We start from the raw sequence: 24,112 nt of genomic DNA, 5'->3' as shown, positions 1-24,112 counted from the left end.
AGGAGGCTCCTGAAATCCAGACTCCCAGCAGAGATTGGCATCTGCCTGAACATTGGAGTGTGTTGATCTGATCTCTCCAGTGCAGATACCACCCAACAATGTCCTTAAAGCTTGATTAGACCTAAGCCCCAGCTGCTAGAACATCTCTCTTAGAATTCTAAGAACCCCATCCTAGGAGTATGCATCAATCTGGTTTGTCCAGATGAAATAATGATTGACTACTTCCCATTCCACCCTACTTTATAATGGTGAGAAGAGTAGTTGAAAGCTACTTCAACAAGCTTCAGTTTTAGGCCACTCCAGCTGCCAGCTTGATGAGCAACACAAAAATAGAAAGGGTTCATAACTCCCACTCCTTGCTCCCTTGCTCTGGTTCCTCTGCATTCTCTCTGTTCATATTTTGAATATTCTAGATTGTCTTTTACTTTCATATTGCGTTTTTTTCTCTTAATGAACTGCATTTTTACAATCTTTTAGAACTATTTGGTTTATGTAACTCCTGCACCCACTACTCATGTTGTTGCACTACCATGGATCGCCTTGTTGGCAGCTACCTACTGCTTACTTTAGTGCCAGATCTAGTTCACAGCTATTTATTGTTTTTTCTATTGGCGCTTGCTGACCCCACCATTCCTGTTTGGGGTAATTATGGCTACAGATGTCATAGTAGGCACTAAGTATTTATTTTAATGCTGTATATTATTTCTTTGGTTTTTGTTATTATTTGTTTCCCCCTTTTCTGTGAGAGACTGGAAACTACAGGGATACTACAAGTTCACAGGGTAGAGACTCTACTGCTAAACTAAATCTGGTCAAGAGACAGCTCATCTGAATTCACATACAAACTAATCACACTCAAACTTCATGATACTCTAATACAAAGAATAGAAGAGACAAAACCCCAAAACTAATAACCAGTCTTAAGCAGGATCAGCTGGAGGGGCAGAGACTTCAGGTCCCCTACAGGGACTTACACTCCTGTAGCCAAAATAGAATTAGCATAAAGGCCATAAATATGAAGTGTCTTAGCCTAGATTACTCTAGGACACTTTAGCAAGAGAAGGCTCTGCCCTAAAAAGAGAAATCCATCTCAACAGATGCATAAAACCTAACACAGGAATATAAGAAATACGAAAAACAAAGTAACAGAATACCTCCTAAGGTTCATAGTTCACCAGCAACTGACTGAATGATCATTGAAGTGGATAAAATACCAGATAAAGAATTCAAAAGAATAATTATAAAATTGATCAAAGAATTTCAAGAAACCCAAAAATACAACTAAATGAATTAAAATAAGTCATTACATAATATCAATGAGAAATTCAACAAGAAGCTAGAAATATTGAAAAAGAACAAAACAGAAATCTTGGAAATTAAGGGCACAAAAAAAACCCAAATAAAATTTCCAGTTGAAAGTCTAATACAGTAGAAAAGATCTCAGAGCTGAAAGACAAAGTGACCAGCCTTAAACATTCAGACAGTATTAAAGCAAACAAGTAGCCATGACCAGAATATACAAGAATTCTGGGATATTAGGAGACCAAATTTAAGAATCATTGGAATTGAAGAGGGTGTGAGATATAGGCTAACATCATGAATAATCTCTTTTTAGGAGATAATAAAAAAATTTTCTAAACCTTGACAATGAGATGGACATCCAGATAAAGGAGGCATTCAAAACCTCAAACAGACAAGATCAAAACCTCCTCATGATAAATTATAAAATCCTCAAGAGAAAAGCATCAGGTCACATTTAGAGGCAAGCCAATCAGAATTATTTCTGATTTGTCAGCACAAACTCTAAAATCCAGGAGAGATTGGAATGATGTGTTTCAAGCACTGCAAGAAAATAACTGTCAACCAACATTTCTACATCTAGTAAAGATATCTTTCAGAACTGAAGAAGTAATAAAAACCTTCCAAGATAAGCAGAAACTAAAAGAACTCATGACTATTAAGTCAGCACTAGAGAAAATACTTAAAGAAATACTTCAGAGAGTAGAAATCAAAAACAAATCCCAGGCCTCAAAAATGAGCAAATCTCATTTGAAGAGTAGCTAAGCAATGAGAAACAGGACCATATTAAACATTAGAAATAAAATGGCAGGAATTAATAACCATCTCTTTATAATAACATTGAATATAAATGGTCTCAACTCTCCAAATAAGCCTATGTTAGACATAGGCTTTTAAAATTCTATCCTTGTTCTGTATATCAGACATAGTCTGGAAGAATAGATTTAAAAAGCAATACCCAGCTGTATGTTGTTTGCAAGAGATTCACCTCATGTGCAAAGATAGCCACAGGCTGAAAGTGAAAGGTTGGAAACTGATAAACCATGAAGACAGAGCCTGAAAACAAGAAGAAGTACCTACTCTTCTCATATCTGACAAAGAAGACTTCAAGCCAAAATTAATCAGAAGAGAAAAAGAAGGTAACTTCATATTGGTAAAGGGAGTACTCCAACAAGAAGATATAATGATAGTAGATATTTATGCCCCAAATGTTGGTGCGTCTAATTACATAAAACAGATACTACTCAAATTAAAGTCTCAGATGGACCCCAGTACAATAATAATGTACAATATACCTCTCTCATCAATAGGTAGGGCATCTAGACATAAACACAGTAAAGACTTTTGGGATTTGAAAAATAGTATAAATCAAATGGACTTAGCAGACATCTACAGAATATTTCATCCAACAACAGCCAAATACACTTTCTTCTCATCTGCTTGTGAAATCTTCTCCAAAATAGATCATAATAGGATAAAATTAGAAATCAACACCAGAAACCTCTTCAGAAACTGTATGAATACATGGAGTTTGAATGGTATACTTCTGATTGATGAATGAGTGATAGAGGAAATCAGGGGAGAAATTAAAAAACTCTTAGGAGCAAACAAAATAGTGATACAACAATATCAGAATCTCTGGGACACTATGAAGGTAGTTCTAAGAGGAAAGTTTATAGCTATGAGTGCCTGTGTACAAAAATCAGAAAGATTCCAAATAAAAAAACCTATTGATGCATTTCAAGGCCCCTGTAAAATGAGAACAAGTCAATTCAAAACCAGTAGAAGGAAGAAAATAATTAAGTTCAGTGCCAAAAATCAGTGAAATTGAGTATAAAAAAATACAAAGAATCAAATAAATGAAAAGGTGGTTCTTTGAAAAGATAAGCAAGATTGATAAACCCTTAGGCAAACTAACAAATAAAAGACCCAAATTAATAAAATTAGAGATGGAAAAGTAGCCATCACCACAGATATCACAGAAATCCAGAGGATCATTAGAGACTGTTTTAGAAACTTATACTCCAATAAAGTAGAAAACATAGAAGAAATGGCTACATTTCTAGACATATATACCTGCTAAAATTGAATCAATAGGACATAGAAAATATAAACAGACCAATAACTATCAATGAAATATAAGCAGTGGTAAAAAACCTTCCAACACAGAAGAGCCCAGAATCAGATGGACTCTCAGCTAAATTCTTCCAGACCTTCAAAAATGAACTAATCCAAATGATCTTCAAAGAAATAGAAAGGGATGTAACACTTCCACATTCATTCTATGAATATAGTATCACACTTATACCAAAATCAGATAAGGACACACCAAGCAAGGAAAACTACAAATCAATAACCCTGAAGAATTTTGATGCAAAAATTCTTAACATTAGAAAATTACATTTGACAAAATATTAAAAAGAATGTACATCATGACCAAGTTGGTTTTAGCTCAGAGATGCAAGAATGGTTTAACATATGCAGTCAATATACATAATTCATCACATAAATAGAATTAAGGACAAAAATCACTTAGTCATCTCAATAGATGCAGAGAAAACCTTTTCCAAAATTCATCACCCATTCATGATAAAAACATTGAAGAAACTAGGGATAGAAGGAACCTATCTCAATATTATAAAGGCTTCTTAGAAAAAATTGAAAGCCAACCTCATAGTAAATGGAGAAAAACTGATAGCATTTCCTGTAAAATCTAGAACAAGACAATGATGTTCATTTGTACCACTCCTATTTAATATAGTACTAGAAATTCTAGCCAGAGCAATTAGGCAAGAGAAGGAAATAAAAATAGGAAAAGAGTGTTGGCAAGGATGTGGGGGAAAAGACATTCAAACATTGCTGGTGGGACTGCAAATTGGTGCAACCACTCTGGAAAACAGTATGCAGATGACCATCTTCTCAGTGTATCCTCACATGTGCCTTCCTCTGTGCATGTACCTCCATCACATATGTGCTTCTTCCTCTTCTTAGAAGGAAAAAATAAGAGCTCATACTAACTGAATTACTTATTTAAAGACCCTATCTTCAAATGCAGTTGCATTATGAAGTACTGGGGCTAGGACTTCAACATATGAATTATGGAAGGAGGGACACAGTTGATCCCACAACAGCTTGTAACAATGAGGAGACTATTAATGCCCTATGACTCAAGGGGCAAGAGGAAGTGGAGATTACCAGAAGCCAGAACCCAGTGAGGATGGCTACATGGTGAAAGCCACTTGGAAGGAGCTGTGCATTGGCGGATGAATGCAGTCAACTCACAGTGGCCTGTCAGGGAGGGACAGGGGCAATAAACAGCCTGACTTCATTTTTCTCCCCACTCTTAGCTCCCACCAGTATCCTTCTCTGACTGAACACAATAGGATGCCAGAAGCAAGGAAACCCGGCCACAATCCACTTATGTCAGCCTCCAGGCTTGGCAGGGGTAGGGGAGAGTGCCAGATGTTCAGCATGGCTCACAAACTGAACATTGAATAAATTCTGCTCTGAAGTGTCTGTATTTCATGAGGGACACCTAATTGTTTGGTTTGTCAGTGATTCCTGGCTATGTTAAAAAATGAGAGGACACTGAGGAAACATTATTTACGGCATCTCCTGATAGTCTTTGGAGATATCATCTTGAGGGTTGGGGCCAAGAGAGTCTTCCACTTTGCTCCAATAGATAGCAGAGAAGGGTCAGGCATGATCTTCTGTCTCATCAGGCCCCTTTCTATTCATCAAGTCCAGGTTTGTCCCAGGTGCATGTGATCAGACCTCTAGGCCTTGCTATACCCTTCTCCTTTCTATTGGCCAACTCTCTCTTTTTTTTTTTTTGGTTCTGGGGATTGGACTCAGGGGTGCTTTACTACTGAGCTACAGCCCCAGGTCTTTTTATTTTTTAAGACAGGGTCTCACTAAATTGCTGAAGCTGATCTTGAACTTGAGATCCTCCTGCCTCAGCCTCCCAAATTGCTAGGATTATAGGTATGCGCCACAGCACCTGGCTATTGGCCAACTCTTAATTACCCTTGTAGAGATGTTCTTACTCCCAGAAACTTTTCCTGGACTCTTGTTTCTATTACTTTGGTTTCTAGTCTTTAATCACTCAGGTGCCCCTTCAAGGTAGTCCCAGTGTCACCTCATTGTAGCTTGACTGATACAGAGACTCACAGATGAAGAAAGCCCATCTGGGAGACCAAACATGGTAATAGGTTTTTGTCCAAATTTGAAAGCAAAATCAAAGCAGTCAGCAGGACTAAATGCCTTTCTCTGAATTCCCTGTAAGGAAAGGAGACTCTTATTGGGCAGTGTTATTTCTTTAGCCATGTGACAGAGGACAGTAGAAGGCAATAGGGTTATTATCCAAAAAATTAAAATGCTTCAAAGTTTTAGTTGGGGAAACTACATAGGTGAGGCTGAGGATGTTGATATCCATCCATCCATCTAGTGACAGCCCACAAGGGCATTGTGCCGGAGGCCAGGCAGAGGTGATGGTCACTACCTACAGTTCTGACAGCCAGGTACTAGAGACTACACATAACATGAGTTGTTAGCACTACTGTGGACACCTCTGTGGAATTTCCCTGAGACAAAGACTTTCTCCCTGTTCTTAAATACTACAGAAAACATAGGACCACTAAGGAGTACAGAGCCCATCCCAATAGTTCAGAACATGGGTCTTGGTATTAAACTTCTATTCTGACTCTTCCTAGCTCAGACACTGGATATTTATTTAGCTTCTCTGAATCTGTTTCATCATCTATAAGATGGAAATAATATGTTTTCCACAGGAGACTGTCGTGAGGGGAAAATGAACTAGTAATAGAAATGAAGTACTGTTACTTTGCTTATTTTATTGACAAAAGCACTTAAGGATCCAGGAGAGAAATTTCTGTGGGCTGGGTGGTCAGGAAAGGCTTCCTGGAGCATGAGACTCAAATTGGGCCTGGGAAGATGGGTTTGGGATTTCCACAGGTAATGGGTCAAAGGATAGGTCAAGTAATGACCCCCAAACACCAGCCAAACTAGAAAAATTCCTATGGTCTCTAGGCCCAGACCCTTGTTTCTATTACTTTGGTTTCTATTCTTCAATCAAGCTTCCTGGCTCAGGCAACACCCTTTCTGTGGCCTCTGTTTCCAGGTCTGGCTAATTCCCCTCCTGCTCAAAACCCCTATGATTTGCTACATGCCATGTGGCCCTCTAATTCCATCCCAAGGCTCCAGAGGTGCAGATCTGCAAACCAGCATGATTAGCCACCATTGCTGGCTTCCCATTCAGCATATAAATCTAGTGCCTGGGATTACCTCATGCCAGAAAACTGAAATCCAAGTCAGATGGTTAAGGCATTAATAGCAGCAAGTGTTGTAAAGACTCAACAATGTGAACCTTCCCAAAATGAACCATCCTGACCTCCCTCGCGCTGACAATGCGTGTGTGACATCATGTGTAAATGAGCCTTAAATTTGAACCAGGTGCCGAGAGCTGTCTGGCGTCTCCTGGCTGCTGTATTAACCACTAACATGCACAAGGGGATTCTGAGGCAGTAAAATGGAGCAAGACCGATGGCAATGACCAGGGCTGGATGCAGCAGCTGTGGCAGTGAACATTCAAATCACGCCCACCCTGTTGGGCCCAGAGTCCCCAGGTCCTGCGAGGCCTATTTCCGGAGTCCAGGGAATTTGGCTGCCTTTACTCTGAGACAAAAGCTCTCCATGCAAATCAAACCACTTGGACTTGCTTCTCAGACTTGATGTTGAGCTCTATTTTCATTTGCATCTATGAGGGTGGATGACAGCCTGCAGTAGCAGTTACTGAGAGTCAAAGCCTATTGCATGCAGGTAGAAGCAGCCCAGATGTATTTGGGGGAGGCACAACTCATTTCCAAAGAGAGAGTCAGCTCAGAATCCTTGTGTGCTGTGATTTTTACCAGGCTGGGACCTGGAGAGGAAAGTATGCCTTTGTCCATTTGGCAGCACAGACAAGCAGAGCATCTCCCACAGAAGGTCACATGATATAGGCTCTAGAGAGCACTATATAACATTTGGAGGAAGAAAATTAGGTGTGTAAAATAGAATTAGGGGTGGGGTGCCTCCAGCATTGTTAGCTAGAAGTCAGAAAGATATAAAGAGGAGTAAAAGAGAATCCGGAAGATCCGGTTCTTAAAAATTAAGCCTGAATAAAATTAAGGTTTTGTTTTCTTGTTTCATTGTGTTTTATTGTTCATGGTGCCCAACCCCACATTATTAACAGCTTGGTCATGTTAATAACCTGTGTTCTGGGGCTGAGGCTGTAGCTCAGTGGTAGAGTGTTTGCCTTGCATGTGTAATACACTGGGTTGGATCCTCAGCACCACGTAAAAATAAATAAATAAACAAATAAATAAATATATTGTGGGTTTTAAAAAATTTAAATAAATAACCTGTGTTCTAATCATCACTAACAGAAACCAGACACAGTGAGGACAGCAAAGAGGTATTCAAAGTGCTTCTCTCTTGATGGGTACTAGAAGCTCTATACATGCTGGAGGAAAAGGAGCTGGAACCAAAGAGAAGTGAAAATCTACATTCCATGGATCTTATGGGATTTCAGCTTCAAAGAACTCTTTTGTTGCTCAGGGTGTGCTCTCAAGTTGATGCCTACTGAGCACACCACACTGTACTATGAAGTCTCTGAGTTGGGTGGGGTGTGGCGGGGTGGGAGGCAGGTTCTGGATGGAGAATACAAAGGGGCTGGCAGATGTAGTCACTTTCCTAAAAGCCATTGTAGAGTGGTTAGACAAGTAAACATACGAGAATGTGTATATTTTACAATGTAAAGAAATTAAATGTAGCATCAAGATGTGTGGGGTGGATTTCCTGAATAATGGAGCAAACAGAGTTATTTAAAGTCATGGTCTGCCAATGGTACAGAATAGAAGACACAGTAACCAATCCGCAAAACTACAACTATCTTATATTTGATAAAGGGGCTAAAAGCATGCAATGGAGGAAGGATAGCATCTTCAACAAATGGTGCTGGGAAAACTGGAAATCCATTTGCATCAAAATGAAACTGAATCCCTTTCTCTCGCCATGCACAAAAGTTAACTCAAAATGGATCAAGGAGCTCGATATTAAATCAGAGACACGGCATCTGATAGAAGAAAAAGTCGGCTATGATCTACATACTGTGGGGTCAGGCCCCAAATTCCTCAATAGGACACCCATAGCGCAAGAGTTAACAACCAGAATCAACAAATGGGACTTACTCAAACTAAAAAGTTTTCTCTCAACAAAAGAAACAATAAGAGAGATAAACAGGGAGCCTACATCCTGGGAACAAATCTTTACCCCACACACTTCAGATAGAGCCCTAATATCCAGAGTATACAAAGAACTCAAAAAATTAGATAATAAGATAACAAATAACCCAATCAACAAATGGGCCAAGGACCTGAACAGACACTTCTCAGAGGAGGACATACAATCAATCAACAAGTACATGAAAAAATGCTCAACATCGCTAGCAGTCAGAGAAATGCAAATCAAAACCACCCTAAGATACCATCTCACTCCAGTAAGATTGGGAGCCATTAAGAAGTCCAACAACAACAAGTGCTGGTGAGGATGCGGGGAAATGGGTACACTTGTTCATTGTTGGTGGGACTGCAAAATGGTGCAGCCAATTTGGAAAGCAGTATGGAGATTTCTTGGAAAGCTGGGAATGGAACCACCATTTGACCCAGCTATTCCCCTTCTCGGTCTATTCCCTAAAGACCTAACAAGAGCATGCTACAGGGACACTGCTACATCGATGTTCATAGCAGCACAATTCACGATAGCAAGATTGTGGAACCAACCTAGAAGCCCTTCAATAGATGAATGGATTAAAAAAATGTGGCATTTATACACAATGGAGTATTACTCTGCAATAAGAAATGACAAAATCATAGAATTTGGAGGGAAATGGATGGCATTAGAGCAGATTATGCTAAGTGAAGCTAGCCAATCCTTAAAAAACAAATGTCAAATGTCTTCTTTGATATAAGGGGAGTAACCAAGGACAGGGTAGAGAGAAGAGCTGGAGAAGAAGAATAACATTAAACAGGGATGATAGGCGGGAGGGAAAGTGAGAGTTAAGGAAAATTGCATGGAATTGGAAGGTGAGCCTCAGGGTTATACACAATTACATATAAGAGGAAAGGAGGAGTAGGAGAAAAATTATATAAGTGGAAGAAACGATTTATAGTAGAGGGGATGGAGAGAGAGAAGGGGAGGGGAGGGGAGGGGAGGGGTGAGGGGACAGTGGAGAATGGGATAGACAGCAGAATACATCAGTCACTAGAAAGGCAATTTGTAAATCAATGGAAATGTAACTGATGTGACACAGCAATCTGTATACGGGGTAAAAATGGGAGTTCATAACCCACTTGAATCAATCTGTGAAATATGGTATATCAAGAACTATGTAATGTTTTGAACAACCAACAATAAAAAAAAAAAAGTCATGGTCTGGAAAGTGCTTTCAGAAAAGGTGAGTGTTGAAAGGTTTTGAGGGGAAATAAGAACTATGGTGGGGGATGGGGTAAAGAGCATGAATGGCTTGTGCAAAAATATGGAGACAGGAACCTGTGAAAAGTCCATTGAGATGCTAGAGGCCTTAATAGGATCTGAGATTTTCCAAAACTGCAGAAAAAGCTCCTCATGCCCACCAGAGCTAAGACTTAGAACATCATAGTATAGGTTTTTAGATGAGTACCCATGAAGGCTGAGTGCTTCTTTTTGCTTTTGGAAGATAATGATGGCAATAGTCCAGTGCAGAGAGGCAATTTATCTTTCTTTACCACCAGTTTTTATCATGCCTTGCTCCAAGGCCTTTAAAGAGACTGACTTTCTGCTTTACATGAAGTCCAAATTATGCCTGGCTCCCAGCACTCTCTGCAACTAGAATCCTACACTTCAGCTTTATTTCTCAAGTTGCTATTACATCTTTGCTCCTGGAAATATTTTTACTTGTCTTTTCCAAAATCTTCCTTGCATTTTCCTTTTATTTGTCAGTATTTTCTATCCAAGCATGAGTTCCTTCCTCTCTTTTTCATTTCTACTTTGGTTATCCTTCAATTTTATTTCAGCTGTTATATCCTCCACAAAATCTTCCCTATTTATCCAGAAGGCAGGGAGTCCCAATTCTATGAATTTTTCCAGCACAGCTTTTTTTTTTTTTTAAAGAGAGAGAGAGAGGAAGGAAGGGAGGGAGGGAGGGAGGGAGAGAGAGAGGGAGGGAGAGAGAAAGAGAGAGAGAGAGAGAGAGAGAGAGAATTTTTTAATATATATATATATATATTTAGTTTTTGGTGGACACAACATCTTTGTTGGTATGTGGTGCTGAGGATCGAACCCAGCACCCCGCGCATGCCAGGCGAGCACGCTACCTCTTGAGCCACATCCCCAGCCCACCAGCATAGCTTTTAATGACACCAAGATATCATCTTGGGGCTGGGGATGTGGCTCAAGTGGTAGCGCGCTCGCCTGGCATGCGTGCGGCCCAGGTTTGATCCTCAGCACCACATACAAAAAACAAAGATGTTGTGTCCGCCAAAAACTAAAAAATAATATTAAAAAAAAGTTATCTTGTCAATAAGCACCCATGAACAGCCTAATGTGCACATGGTGCATACAGTGGCCAAATCCTGCCCTGCAGGACACCACCATCCTAGTTAATATATCCAAGTTGCTTCCATTGGATTGTAAGTTCCAGGAGTAGTTTACTAGCTAAAACTCAAATATTACAATAGGTACATAACAATGTCATATACCTATATGTCAGGGAAATCCATCCATTAACGGGATTGGAAATTAAGTTCAAGAATTTTATTCCACCAGAATGAAGCCCTAGGTTGCTAGACAATGACCCTCTGAGTTACTGTAAGCAAGTTTTCATTTTGTTTTTCTAGAAAGTGACAGTATTGTAAAATGTTTAGTATCTGAATCTGGGAGTGATTAGACATCTTTGGGGGGATTTGATTGAAAGAAAAAAAATCTGGGGAAGTCATTTTTACATTGACATTAAAATGCATGAATATAACTCCATTTAGTCTGCTTAGCTAATAATAAGTAGGGAACTATTCTGGATGAGTGGAAGAAAAGAATTTATTTGAATGCAAATGAATGACAAATCCTTAGACAGAGACATGGAAAATCTAGTCTCCAGTATTTTATTTCTTTGTAAAATATAAATATTGTCATGTTATAATCATTACTGATGGACTTTTGGTATATCATATAGACTTACAAATTTTATAGTAGAAATGCTCTGTGTTTTTAATTCCCTAAATTCACTTGAAATGTTGGCAAAACTTTTGTAAATTTGTACACCAGGAATTATTTAGATTTTTTTTTCCTTCAAAAGGTCTCTACTGGGGAGAAAGCTAACAAAATCATTAATCTATTTTTGTAATCAAAGTATGTGACAGGGTGTGTGTGTGTGAGAGAGAGAGAGAATGTGTGTGTGTATGTTTCCTTCAAAATATAAGATAGCTGAAGTCAATGAGCATTAGAAATGAAGAAATCTTTGCTGAATTTTTAAAATGTAGACTTTGATATTTAGACTGGTAATTTATAAGTATTGGTCCATGAAAAAGTCTTTTTCCTGGCCCTTGATGAGAAAAAGAGTGTGTAGCAAGTTTTTCATAAATCTAGACCTGCTGAGCTTAAATAACTGTATTTTAATTTTTTAAAAAAATTTTTGGAGAGGATAGATGGAAAGTTTTTTAATGTCCTCAATCAACTTACAAAAGAAAAAGCTGGCAATCATATGAATGTCTAAAGATTTATTTTGAAGTTCTAAAGATTCAAAATAAATCTCAAGTCTGAGAAAAACCGACTTAAAGTACTGAGGGTCCATATAATATTTTTTAAAATTATATTTGTTGAGAGACGTAGACTGCAGAAATGGGCTCCTGACACTGTTTTTCAAGGGACTAAAGTTTCTCAAAGTCTAATGGATAAACCTTGAAACTCACTGTTGTTCTACTTAATATGCCTTTCTTTTGTCAATGATGTGACAATAAAACATGACTCAGAGGACACAAGCAGGCCCAGATGCTGTCTGGAAGATGTGACAGAATAGATTTAGGTGCCACAGTTTAAGTTAATAAAGTAGCCTTCAACACAGTCAGTAACAACTATGTACCTGCTATGAGTAGAACCTTAGAACAATTTTGTGGGTGGGAAAAACCCTACACAACCTTCTAACAGTTGGATATACTTAACAGTTAAACACAGAGCTTTATAATCTGAAGGTGTGACCTTGGATAAATCATTTAACCTCACAACTTCTATAAACTTTAACTTATCTATTAATTGGGGAAAACAACTGTACCTACTTCAAATTACATCCGACAATGTACTTGTCATAGTGCTGTCCATACATAGATGTGCTCATTTCAGTCATATTATTTTATTGAGACTGATGACCTTCTATTTATTTAAAATCCCACACGTTCTCATATTGGAACAGAGAACTAGGTAAGAGAACTAGCATGCTATAAAAATGGCCTTTACTCTTTCCTCATTGATGTGCCCTTTCCTAGGTGCCCCACTCCCTTGATTCCTGCTGCCACCATCCAATTAAAGCTATGACACATGGTTCTGATGCCAAACACACACATAAAAAACAGGTTGATAGAAGGCCAGTCCTAGGAGCCTGGTCTCTGTACTATCAGGCAGAGTTACAGGGAATCTAGGAAGATTATTCTAGTGGAAATGTTAGGAAGTGTAGAGAAGTCCTCAAGCCCAAACCCACTTTTGTGAAGGTTGGGTCTTCTAACAAGGGACATTTCCTTGCAAATACAGTTGAGGACTAATGGGCATCCATGAGAGGATATTGCATTGCTGGTAAGGTGTCAAAAGTTACGTGCACTTGGGAGGGTCAGCTTCAGTTGGCTCAATCACATCCCTACATGGGATGGTCCCACAACTTTCCAGATGTGCCAAGGACTCTCAGAAGCAGCAGGTGGCTTACTCCCCCCTCCCCTTGAATTCTGCTTTTTTTGAGGTTTCTGAATCATCTGTATAACATGATGCCGTTCTTGTTCTGTTACTTGTGACTCTGGATAAGGGTTTATATATGTAATTCTATTCTCATGAGGGCTTTTTGGGTACAGCTGACTTTACTGACATAGGCAACCTAGTTCAAACTATTTGACATTTCTGTCCTCACAGGCTGGACTCCGGCTGCTGGCCCAGCATCTCGGATTCTTTCCCTTGCTTTCCCCCAATTCCCAAATCCATGTTCTTTCTTATTCAGACTGGTTTATCTGTTTCTCCCACTTCTCCTGGGTCTCACCTTTTTTTTTTCTTTTTCCCCCAGTTGAGGTAGGAGTCACCTAATACAGAACCATATGAAAGCATACAGTTTTCAGGCATTTGTACACTCCCGTTGCTGTACAATCATACAAGACCTTACCTTTCATCCCCAGGGAGCTTTGGAGTTGTTCTTCTAACAAAGACATTAAAGACATGCTCCTTACCAAGAGAAGTTCTGGTGTTTTCTCCTCCTTGTACCCTGTTCTTCCATGGAGATGGTCTTTCAGCAATTGAAAAAAGATGCCATCAAACAGCTCTTTATCCTTTAAGACAGGGGATATAATCTATTTTTAAGTTAAAGTTGTGAAACATTTTCACAGAAGTTGCTACAGACTAAATTGTGTCCCCCATGTACTCCCAAATTCATACCAAAGTCCCAACCCCCCAATGTGATGTATTTGGAGATGGAGTCTTTGGGAATAAATTAGGGTTAGATTAAATAATTGGGGGGTAGTGGTGGTAAATAATAGTAGCTTTATGAGAAAAGAGAGATGCTCTCTTTCCACCATTGAGAACACAGCAAGAGGGCAGCCTCCTGCAAGACAGGAAGAGGATCTTCATGAGAAACTCAGTCAATCCAGTCAGCACCTTGATATTGGATTTCCCGGCTTCTAGAGCTGTAGGCCAATATATTTATTTTCATTGTACATTACCCAGTCTGTGGTAAAACAGGTAAAATAGTGTTTCTCCGAAGAATATCACACTGAGGTCACCTTCTCTCATGGGAATGGCATATAAGCAATGGGGACAATTCTCAATTCTTCAGAATCACAAGTATACTTTCTAAATGCATCAGAAAGTAAGGTTTAACAAATATTTACATAGCACAAATTTTGTGAACCTATTATGTTAGATATTTTCAGAGATGCTAAAATGTACATGACAGCTCTTATTTTGTTGTTAATTAAAACTGACACTGAGAGTTAAAGTGTTCAAATGTGAAAAGTTAAATAACAGAAGATTTAAAGATCAATTCCTACTTTGTTGATGGGAATATAAATTAGTAAAACCTTTAGTGGAGGGCAATTTACTAATACCAAAATTAGAAATGCACATATCCTTTGAGTCAGAATTCTAGTTCAATGGATAGAAATTTATCCTACATTTATATTAATATATGTGCTAAATGATATATTGTACAAAGATAGTAATGGAGGCATTTATATAAAAGAGCAAAGAGCAAAATTTTAAATGTTAAACTCCTAAGTATGTATTGATATATGCAATGATGGAATACTATGCAGTTGTTAAAAATAGGTACTACAGGGGCTGGGGATGTGGCTCAAGCGGTAGCGCGCTCGCCTGGCATGCGTGCGGCCCGGGTTCGATCCTCAGCACCACATACCAACAAAGATGTTGTGTCCGCCGAGAACTAAGAAATAAATATTAAAAAAAAATTCTCTCTCTCTCTCCTCTCTCACTCTCTCTTTAAAAAAAAAATAGGTACTATTATATGGATTGATACAAAATAATCTCCAAAACATAATGCTAAAGCAAAAATAGATATATGTGGAACTATATCAAACAAAAGAGCTTCTGCACAGCAAAGGTGACAATCAATAGTAAAAAGGCAGCCGATTTGTGTAAGAGCAAATATTTGCAAACCGTACATGTGATAAGGGCTTAATACCCAATATATAAGAGAAATCATTCAATTCAGTAATAATAACATCACCCCCACATAAGTAACTGGATTTAAAAATGGGTAAAGAACACGATGAGAAATTTCTCCAAAGAAGAATGGCTAACAGTTATAGAAAAGATACTTAACATCATTAATTATCAAGCAAATGCAAAACAAGAAAACACCCACAATGAGATACCACCTCACACCTGTACAGATGGCTATTATTAAGAAGATAGCAAACAACAAATGCTGGTGAGAATGGGAGAAACTGGAACACTTCTGCACTGTTGGTGGAAATATAAAATATTGCATCCATTGTGGAAAACATTATGGGGGATTCTTCTAAACATTGAAGATAGAACTACCACATGATCCGGCAATGTCATTTTTTGATTATCCAAAATAACTGAAATCACAATCTTGAAGAGATATTTCTTTTCCTATGTTCATTACAGCATTATCTGTGATAGCCAACAGGCTTAAGAAACTTAAATGTCTACTGGTAGATGAACAAATAAATGCTAACAATGGAATATTACTCAGCACTAAAAAAGAACAAAGTCATAGCATTTCCAGGTAAATGAATGGCATTAGAGAAGATAATGCTAAGTGAAGTTAGCCAATCCCCAAAACACAAATGCAGAATGTTTTCTCTGATATAAGGGGGGTGACTCAAAGTGGGGTAGGGAGGGAGAGCATGGGAGGAAGATTATTTCTAGATAAGGAAGAGGGGTGAGAAACAAAGGGAGGGGGAAGGAGATTAGCAAGGGTGGTGGAATATGATGGTCGTCATTATACAAAATACATGTATGAAGATTTAAAAAAAAAAAGATATTGTGCTAAGCATGGTGGCACTCATCTAATAATCCCAGTGGCTTGGGAGGCTGAGGCAGGAGGATCTTGAGTTCAAAGCCAGCCTCAGCAAAAGCAAGGTGCTAAGCAACTCAGTGAGATCCTCTCTCTAAATAAAATACAAAATAGGGCTGGGCTTGTGGCTCAGTGGTTGAGTGCCCCCGAGTTCAATCCCCAGCAACACCTCCCCCTGCCAAAAAAAGAAAAAAAATTGTGATTTCACATAAAAACATATTGTTCAGCCTTTTAAAAAAGAAGAAAATCCTGCCATATGCTACACTGTGGATGAAATTTGAGAACAATGCGCTAAAGTTAAATGAGCGAAATATGATGATTAGGGCATGGTTCTCCTATAAGAGACAACTGGAGTAGTGAAACAGAAATAGAATGGTAGTTGCCAAAAGATGAAAGAAGGGAGAAATGGGGTGTTGTTGGATGGGCACAGAATTTTAGTCATGACAGAAGAAAAAGTTTTATATATCATCTGCTTACAATGTGCATATAATCAACAATACTATAGTATACACACAAAAGTTTGTTAAGAGGTCAAACACATTAGCTGTGTTTTTTAAAAAATTATTTTTGTAATAACTAAAAAAATATTACACTAAGTAAAAAAGAAGTCAAAATACAAAGGATTCCATGTCATATACCAACATTTGCACGTGTCTGTGTGCTTGTGTATCTGTATTTGCTCTTTCTCTCTACAGACACACACACATATTCTTTCTATATATACACCTATTCTTTCTGTATATTCTGTGAATTCTTTCTCTCTGTATATGTATATGTATATATATCAAACATAAGAGTCATTTATCTCTCTTCATATGTGTGTATATATATTCTTATACATATATATACACACACACATATATATGTGGGGGAGGGGAGATTTTAAGCAGGCATAGAATATATTTGGAAGGATACAGAAAGCTGTAAAAGTGGTTGCTTCTAAGGAGGAAAAACTGGGTGCATGAGGCAGAAATGGGAGGGAGACAATTTTTTCAAATTTTGAATCTGTAAATGCACATAACACTTGAAAAATGAATTTCAAAAGCAGTATATAAAAACAAGAAAGATGGTATAAGTTACCAATGATATATATAATTTTTAATGATATATAAATAATTTAAAAAAACACAGCTAATGCGTTTGACCTCTTAACAAACTTTTATGTGTATACTATAGTATTGTTGATTATATGCACATTGTAAGAATCATAAATAAATGGTAGGTTGGAGTAGAGAATAAAGTATTTACAGAGGTAGGATTTAAGCTAGGCCTTGAAGAATAGGAAGCATTTGGATAAGTAAATGAGAGTAATATAGGCATTCAAGTGTGTTTGTGGAAGTTGGGGGGGGGAGATAGAAGTGCAAGTGGGGTTGAAGAGAAAAGGTTGATTATAGAAGCAAGGTAATGAACAGCAACTCAAGTGCCAGAAAGCAAAACAGTTTCAGGGTATTATAGAATCTTTGCAAGAAAAGGATGAAATATTGCTTAGAGAGAAGGCAGGGGAATCAAGGATTCAGGGTAATATAGGTAAGCAGTAGGGAGTCACGGTAGGTTCTTGAGCAGGGGAATAATATTATGAAAGCAGTATTCCCAGAAAAGCATGGATAGCAAAAGATAAAATGAACCAGAAGAAAGATATGTTCTAGAAGGCTGATACAGCACTACAGTGACTGAGCATTAGAGTCATCTGGGAAGCTTTAAAAATATCAATGCTTAGGTCGTCCCCACCGACCTTCATGGATTCTAACTTAATTAGTTGGGGTGGAACTTGGACGTAGTTGTTTTTGGAAAGTTCCCAAAGTGATTCTAAAAGAACAGCTTGAGTTGAGAATCACTGCAATAATCCAGGCACAAATAATTAAAGACTTGGATTCAGGTGGGGATTTGGCAAGAGGTTGGAATAAAAGTAAATTCAGGGGATATGATAAAAGCAAACAAGAGAGACATCTCAAAGTAAGAACTGATATGGTAACAGGTTGAAGGTCAAGAATGAAAAGATCATAGAGTCTATTAGGTTACTTTATGCATTCATTCAACAAATATTAAGCCACTCCAGAGTACCAGGCACTGCCCTTGGAGGAAATGAAGCAGGGTAGTGACATGAGCTGATATGCATTTTAAAATAACTATTTTGACTGTAGTGTGAAAATGGATTGCAGGCGGCAGGAATGGAAGCAAGAACCCCAGTGAGGAGGTTAGACGAAAACAGCGGGGCTGCTAGCAGCAGAGACTGGGGAGAGGAGCGGATTCAGACATGTTGAGTTTGAAGTGACTGGAAAATCCAAACAGAAGTGTTCTGAAGTACCAGAAATACAGAAGACAGATGACAGTTTAGGTTGTTCCTACTAATTTGAATGACACTGGGGGGGGGGTGCTGAGGAAATGCAGAGTAGATGACACTATGGGGATACTAGCAGCTTCACTAAATGAGTAGACTAACAACAGAAGAAACATTTCTAGGGGAGGGCTGCAGGGCTCTGTAGTAAGTCTTGTCTCATTTAACAGTTTTATTTGTGAATGGAATGAAGAAATGGAAAGATAACGAAGGATGTCAAGAAGCAGAGAATTGTCACTAGAATCAAGATTCAAAAATAGATATCACCTGCTAGAATGATGAGTGGAACTAACAAGATGAAATTTTACAGATAACTCTGTGTGTGTGTGTGTGTGTGAAAGCTTTGTTACTATAAAATATACCTGAGATTATCAATTTTTTTAATATTTATTTTTTAGTTGTAGTTGGGCATAATATATTTATTTTTATGTGGTGCTGAGGATAGAACCCAGGGCCCCACACTTGCTAGGCAAGCGCTCTACCACTGAGCCACAACCCCCCCCCCCCATTATCAATTTTTAAAAAGGGAAGGTGTAAGCTGGGCGGGGTGGCACACACCTGTAATCAGGGTGGAGACTGAATATAACATTAAAGCATTACCTATGTGTGCAGCTGCTGATTTTGGCAGGTCAGAGTCAATAGACAATAGACACTCCCTTTATATAAGATAGCATTGATTTTAGTAATAATATGGAAACAAGAGAAAATGCAGAAATGATAGGCAAAAGACAAAGAGAGGAAAATATATCACCAGATCAGGGAAACACTAACATCCAAACTAATGCAGCTAGAGAGCCCTGGGGTAGCTCTTCAAGGTCCAGACTGCCAAGTCCCTGTCAGAGTCCTCTCCAAAGTCTCATTCCCAGTGGGGCTCCTTAAATACAAGTTAAAACAAAGAAAACTCCATTCTAACAACTTGAATGACCTGATGATCCCCTCAAGGACACTTCATTCACCCAGGACTGGCCAGATCCCTGAAGGAAGGGAGTGAAAGACTTGAGATAAGTCAATGGTTCTGAGTTCTGTGAATGAGACAAACTCAGCTTTCTTTAGATGTTCCAATAAGGGTGTGCTAAGGTCACAAAAGGCACAAGGACAGGAAAATCTTCAATATTTTCCTTAGCCCTTTACTGAGGCAAGAGGATGGTAAATTCAAAGCCAGCCTCAGCAAGTTAGTGAGGCTTAAGCAACTAAGTGAGACCAAGTCTCAAAATCAAAAACCAAAAAGGGCTAGAGATGTGGCTCAGTGACTTAGTGCTTCTGAGTTCAATCTCACACACACACACAGGTTTATTTTGGCTCATAGTTTTGGAGATTTCTTTGCCTTTGAACCATGGCAAGGAGGTGCATGATGGAGGAAGCACATGGTGGAGGAAGATGGTCACCTATGGCAGCTGGGAAGCCAGAGAGAAAAGAGGAAGGGGCGTGGTCCCAAGGTCTTTGAGGGCATGCTCCAAGGAACCAGGAGACCTCCCACTAGGCCCCACCTCACTCCCAATAGCACCAAGCTGGGGACTAAGCACACAGGGGCCTTTGGGGGCCATTTAAGATTCAAGCCATAGCAGGGTATGTGTGTACATTCTTTCACATTTAAAATGTTTAAATCAACAGTATTGGGTTCTAGGAATCTGACAATCACTTGTAAAAGGCCTGGAGCTCTGGTTCCAAAAGTGTAATGCTATTGCTAAAATAGCTGATGTAAAATGTTGATAGTGTTTATTATAAAACAATAAAAATGACTTTTCTGGGAAGAACACATTACTAGTGAGAATAAATGTATTGGTCAGGACATTTGTAGAGTACTATTTTCTCATCAGAATGCTGCCTAAGTGGCTAAAACAGACTGAGAAGAGGAGAGTTATATGGGTGGAAGCCATGTCATTTGAGGGACAGTCAAGTAATTAAATTGTACCTGTATTTAGTGCTTAGCACCCTACTCAAGCTTCTCCCAAATATTCTCATTACCTGATTTGGAGAAACATGGTGTATTTTCCCTGGCAGAAAGAAAACCCAGTCTTTAAGTATGGAAAGTCTTCACTAAACTAAGGGAATTAAAAGTAAAATAAGAAAGAGGTAGAGATGGGATTTGTCCATAAAGGAAGTTTGAGTCCAATATCTTCTTTAAGTTATATACATGAAAACGTATATATACTTTTTCCTTTGTTAAGCAGTTTCACTTAGCAAGTCTATCTGAAAAGATTTAGTTAGAAAAAGCAAAGTTGTATCTGAGCATGTCTCAGACATGATGTCTTATTTAGCTTTACTACCATGGGACTAGCACAACTGCTAAGACATAAGCACTCAGTAAGTATCTGCTGAGTGAATTAGCCAATCCCTTTGCTTGTTTATGCATCAGCCCACAGATGAACATTAGATAAAATATATATACATTCAAACAAGAGAGAAATATTTCTCTGCAAGTCTGTTTTCTTTATAGCATCCCATGTTACAATGTCTTTTCAGCCATCTGTCCTCCGTTCCCCCACCCCTGGCAACTCAATTTTCCTCTCAACCCATCTACTTTGTCCCATGAGTGAATAAGGCTTTCACTTCCACCTGTCTACTTGGCTATCAGCCAAGATGAGTTTTCCAGCTCTTCATAATTGCTTGTCTTGATTGACAACCCAGGAACTAGGACTACAGGTGATCATGATAGTAAAAACATACATCAGATTGTTTAGGAAGAGAAACAAAACAAAAGGAAAGAATTCCGACTGCAGCAAGGAAACCACTTTCAAAATATCTTCACTCACCCGCCACCAATTTTTTTTTCCCTACCTCATTATAGAAAGACTATAGGAAGAGCACTAGAAGAAAGAATTATTTGTGCATTGTACATCAGAAAAATAAATTTCTTGGTACCATAAAAGGTTCTAGAGCATTCTAAGGCTAAACACAATGACATCTAAAATCCAGGCAGAAAAAATGTGAAGGAAGAACATAGGGCTAATTCTAATGCAGTCACAAAGCACCATTAATACGACAAGAAGAAAAACAGGTTAAAGTTAATTCAGTTCAGTTCATTTGTTTCTAGTATCTACCTTATGTCTCTGAAATTGTACTGGCAATGTCAGCACTGCAGACAGCACAAAGAAGGAACCCTCTCCACACCCTGCTACCCAAAGGTTATCCGGTAACCTGATCCTGCAGACTGTCTGTAGGGCAGAGAAAGAGGAGAAAAACCTGTTCACATTAAAAAGAGATATTTTAATTCATTAATATCTTACATACTATTCACTATTTTATTTGTGTTAAGATAACCTTATTCGTGGACTCGAAAATGAACCTTTCAATCTCAAATGACTATAGCACTTCTAAAGGGTGGTATACACATTTCAAATACAAAATAGTACTGAAACAAAGGACACAATGAGAAAGAAAGGAAACTTTCCTGTATGATCTATACTCACTTCACCAACCCAAGACTATGGGAAAGAGAAAAGTTCTTAAAGGTAGACGCTTCATATGTAGGGAAATAAGAAAAAAAAGAGATTTTGCAAAAATGAAAATGCTTTTAGGAGAACAAGAAGGCCAATGATTACCTCATAACCCATTAAAAGCATATAAAAAGTTTATCTGAAAATGGATTTTTTTGCTTTTCCATTGGTGACTTTACCAGGATATTGAGCTGAGGTTTACAAAATGCTGTGCTAGGAAGAAACATTATAATATAGTATCAAACAAAAAGGTTAGGTTGATTTGGTGGCTTGCTACCCAACAAATGCCATATACAGAACTGCCAGATAGTAGAAAATGTATGGTATGCTCATGACCAGCTCTATACCTACATTTTAGTGAATTTCAGATCCTGTCTCTAGATGGAAAAGGGTAGGGGGAATACAACAAAGATTTCCAGACCTTGGGTGTTTAAAGGGCCTTCACACAGTAAATCACCCCACTGCTGTCCTGTTTTCTCCCCAGCCAGACTGAAATAATACAGCACCAGCAGAGGTGTGAATTACCCCCATTCATCTTAATGGAGTGTTAACTTCAAAGACTTGTTTTAACCATTTAAATGCTAAGCTCATGAGTAAACATTCTGTTTAAAAATGTATAATTTAAACCTTGAACATATGAAAGTAATTTATAGTCTTGGTATTTCGTCTTTTAGTCTAGCAAACAAGTCTCCAAAAGTTAGAAAAGTATGTGATTTGTGCTTTACTTAGTTTTATTTTAAATAGTTATTACTTAATAAATTATGAACATTAAACCTATAACAAGAAGGTCCATATTTCCAGAAGAAAGGCTAAGGAGCACTTGAACAAGGTGTCTTGGTAACACCAGAGAAGGGCACACTGCTTTTACTGGCCACTCTCCAAACTCAGAGAATACTCCGTCTCTATAAACAGGTAACTATAAGGCAGAACATGAAAATAAAATGGAAATGAACACTTCCAAGAAACATTTTTCTTGATATTAACTAAGCTTTGTGCACAGCGTTCCACAGGTTATTTGTCCCTTTTGCCAAACCTCCCACCATACTATCCCGTGAGAGGTGACAAATGTATTAATTGATGCACAGCTGTCATCACACTTAAGATTTGCCCCAGGGGGGCATCCTTTGCATCTGTTGTAGATTTAGTTTTTCTTTTCTTTTTCTTTCTTTCTTTCTTTTTTAATTACTGGAGTTAGATTTATTCAAGCAGCTGGACACCTATGTCTACTTGGATTCATAATTTCAAAAACAGAAAGAGTAGGTACAAGTAGAAACCTATCAGATCGATGGGCTCTGAACCTTCATGGGAGGCCTTGCCTAGTTATGCCCCTGGGACTATGCTAAGTGCCTAGTTTCAGGAAGGCATTAGGATGAGAGTACAGCTGGGGTGGAACTGTGGGAAAGCACTAAAAAGAGTGCTGTTGGAGCCAGCTCCCCAGTGAGTGAAGGCTAGAAAAAGATTCTGAATATAATACTTGTATAAGATGGAAGATGAAAAAATTTAAGATATGTTTCCATGTCCTTCATTCAAAGTAATTTCATTTTATAGGTACAGACAAAAGGTCAGAGAAAGGGGACAAACATTTATCTACCGAGAAGCCCATTTTGGTCTGCATCTAGTTAATATATAGAAGCCATTTAGTCCTCTCAACACTACCCTCTGACAGCCATTAACTCCATTTTATGGATTTGAAAGTGGAGGCTTAGAGATAAGTGTCTTTCATCGAGATTTGAATCCAAGTCTTTCCAGTTTAAAAGCTTTACTTTTTCCCATTACACCATATGTTCTCAAGTTGCCAAAGCAGTATCTCTTTGAGTTTCTTTTTTGAAAGGCTCAGTTATCAACTTTGCAGCCTATTTTCTAGATTGGAAGAAAGAGGGCACCTGCAAAAATGTACATTTCCTTATATGCAAATTGGAATTTTGCATGCAATTCCCTATTTTACATGTGGACTAGGATAAGATTACATTTTTAGTGATACACCCTGGCTTCCATAAACTGCTAACCATGTGAGAAAAGCCCTAGCTTCTGGCTTCTAACCAGAAATTAGTCATGTCAACAGGAAAACTGCAATGATTTATAACCTACAAACAAAATATAATTTAAATGATCAGTATTTGTCTCTGTTTGCCAAGTAGAATGTTAACATGTTTTAGTGGCAGACTGATAAAGCTCAGAGCTTTCCAATCCACACAATAACAG

This window comes from Spermophilus citellus (assembly GCF_964194105.1).
Source record: "Spermophilus citellus genome assembly, chromosome: 4".
NCBI classification, from domain to species: domain Eukaryota; kingdom Metazoa; phylum Chordata; class Mammalia; order Rodentia; family Sciuridae; genus Spermophilus; species Spermophilus citellus.
Note: the sequence above shows the minus strand (reverse complement) of the source record.